Source organism: Mesoplodon densirostris, chromosome 12 (genome assembly GCF_025265405.1).
Source record: "Mesoplodon densirostris isolate mMesDen1 chromosome 12, mMesDen1 primary haplotype, whole genome shotgun sequence".
In the NCBI taxonomy this organism is placed as follows: Eukaryota; Metazoa; Chordata; class Mammalia; order Artiodactyla; family Ziphiidae; genus Mesoplodon; species Mesoplodon densirostris.
Genome location: NC_082672.1, coordinates 23,002,731 through 23,006,087, shown reverse-complemented (window position 1 = coordinate 23,006,087; position 3,357 = coordinate 23,002,731).

The window sequence follows — 3,357 nt, the reverse complement described above, 5'->3', positions numbered from 1 at the left end:
GTTTGTTAACATAAAGTCAAACATCCAGTTTAGCTGATTATTTTCTTTGAGCTGATCAAGAATTTAGTTATGAAATAGAATAGAGCTTTTGTATTACTGTAATGCCACATTTATTTAATAAAGATGATGGTAAAAAAGAACCTAGAAGGACCTTCAAGATAGCAGAGGAGTAAGACATGGAGATCAGCTTCCTCCCCACAAATACATCAAAAAGACATCTACATGTGAAACAACTCCTATAGAACACCTACTGAACGCTGGCAGAAGACCTCAGACTTCCCAAAAGGCAAGAGCCTCCCCATGTACCTGGGTAGAACAAAAGAAAAAAGGAAAAACAGAGACAAAAGAATAGAGATGGGACCTGCACCTCTGGGAGGGAGCTGTGAAGGAGGAAAAGTTTCTATACACTAGGAAGCCCCTTCACTGGTGGAGACGGGGAGTAGGCAGGGAGAGCTTTGGAGCCACCAAGGACAGCACAGCAACAGGGGTGTGGAGGGAAAAGCAGAGAGATTCCCGCACAGAGGATCAGTGCCAACCAGCACTCAACAGCCTGAGAGGCTTGTCTGCCGGGGCGGGTGTGGGCTGGGAGCTGAGGCTCCCACTTCAGAGGTCAGATCCCAGGGAGAGGACTGGGGTTGGCTGCATGAACAAAGACTGAAGGGAACTAGTGCGCCACAGCTAGTTGGGAGGGAGCCCAGGAAAAAGTCTGGAACTGCCTAAGAGGCAAGACACCATTGTTTTGGGGTGTGCGAGGAGAGGGGATTCAGAGCACCGCCTAAACAAGCTCCAGAGATGGGTGTGAGCTGAGGCTATCAATGCGGACACCAAAGACAGGCATGAAACACTAAGGTTGCTGCTACAGCCACCAAGAAGCCTGTGTGCAAGCACAGGTCACCATCCACACCTCCCCTGCCAGGAGTCTTGCAGCTCGCCACTGCCAGGGTCACGTGATCCAGGGACAAATTACCCAGGAGAACACACAGCATACCTCAAGCTGGTGCAACGTCACACTGGCTTCTGCCGCTACGGGCTGGCCCCATAACCTGTACCCCTCCCACTCCCTGGCCTCAGTGAGCCAGAGCCCATGGATCAGCCACTCCTTTAAAACCCTCCTGTCTGGGTGAAGAACAGACACCAGAGGGCAACCTACATGCAGAGTCAGGGCCAAACCCAAAGCTGAACCCCAAGAGCTGTGCAAACAAAGAAGAGAAAGGGAAATTTCTCGCAGCAGCCTCAGGAACAGCAGATTATATCTCCAAAATCAACTTGACGTACCCCACATCTGTAGAATACCTGAATAGACAACAAATCATCCCAAAACTGAGGCGGTGGACTTTGGGAGCAATTGTAGACTTGGAGTATGCTTTCTGCATCTAATTTGTTTCTAGTTTTATGTTTATCTTAATTTAGTATTTAGAGCTTATTATCATTGGTAGATTAGTTTATTGATTTGGTTTCTCTCTTCTTTTTATATACATATTTTTTCTTTTTCTCCTTTTGTGAGTGTGTATGTGTATGCTTCTTTCAGTGATTTTGTCTGTATAGGTTTGCTTTTACCACTTGTCCTGGGTTCTGTCTGTCCGTTTATTTTAGTATAGATTTTATCGCTTGTTATCAGTGGTGGATTTGTTTATTGGTTTGCTTGCTCTCTTATTTCTTTTATTTTTAATTACATTTTTATTTTTTTATGTTAACAATATTTTTAATAACTTTATTTTATTCTTTTTTCTTTCCTTCTTTCTTTCTTTCTTTTTTTCTTTTCTCCCTTTTCTTCTGAGCTGTGTGGCTGACAGGGTCTTGGTGCTCCAGCCAGATGTCAGGCCTGAGCCTCTAGGTGGGAGAGCCGAGTTCAGGACATTGGTCCACCAGAGACCTCCCAGCCCCATGTAATATCAATTGGTGAAAGCTCTCCCAGAGATCTCAGTCTCAATGCTAAGACCCAACTCCACTCAACGACCAGCAGGCTCCACTGCTGGAAACCCCATGCCAAACAGCTAGCAAGACAGGAAAACAACCCCACCCATTAGCAAAGAGGCTGCCTACAATCATAATAAGTTCACAGACACCACAAAACACACCACCAGATGTGGTCCTTCCCACCAGAAAGACAATAAATATCCAGACTCATCCATGAGAACACAGGCACCAGTTCCCTCCACCAGGAAGCCTACACAAACCACTGAACCAAACTTAACCACTAGGGACAGACACCCAAAACAATGGGAACTATAAACCTGCAGCCTGCAGAAAGGAGACCCCAAACACAGTAAATTAAGCAAAATGAGAAGACAGGGAAATACACAGCAGATGAAGGAGCAAGGTAAAAACTCACCAGACTAAACAAATGAAGAGGAAATGCACAGTCTATCTGAAAAAGAATTCAGAGTAATGATAGTAAAGATGATCAAAAATCTTGGAAATAGAACAGAGAAAATATAAGAAACATTTAACAAGGACCTAGAAGAAATAAAGGGCAAAAAAACAATGATGAGAACACAATAAATGCAATTTAAAATTCTCTAGAAGTATTCAATAGCAAAATAACTGAAGCAGAATAACAGATAACTGAACTGGAAGATAAAATAGTGGAAATAACTACCACAGAGCAGAATAAAAGAAAAAGAATGAAAGGAATTGAGGACAGTTTCTGAGACCTCTGGGACATTAAACACACCAACATTTGAATTATAGGGGTCCCAGAAAAAGAAGAGAAAAAGAAAGAGACTGAGAAAATATTTGAAGAGATTATAGTTGAAAACTTCCATAATATGGGAAAGGAAATAGTCAATCAAGTCCAGGAAGTGCAAAGAGTCCCCTATGGGTTAAATCCAAACAGAAACATGCCAAGACATATATTAATCAAACTATCAAAAATTAAATACAAATAAAAAATATTAAAATCAGCAAGGGAAAAGCAACAAATGACATACAAAGGATACCCCATAAGGTTAACAGCCTATCTTTCAGCAGAAACTGCAAACCAGAAGGGAGTGGCAGCACATATTTAAAGTGATGAAAGGGAAAAACCTACAACCAAGATCACTCTACCTAGCAAGGATCTCACTAAGATTCTACAGAGAAGTTAAAATCTTTACAGACAAGCAAAAGCTAAGAGAATTCAGGACCACCAAACCAGCTTTATAACAAAAGCTAAAGGGACTTCTCTAGGCAGGAAACACAAGAGAAGGAAAAGACCTACAATAACAAACCCAAAACAATTAAGAAAATGGTAATAGGAACATACATATTGATAGTTACCTTAAATTTAAATGGATTAAACACTCCAACCAAAAGACATAGACTGGCTCAGTGGATACAAAAACAAGAACCTTATACATGCTGTCTACAAGAGATGCA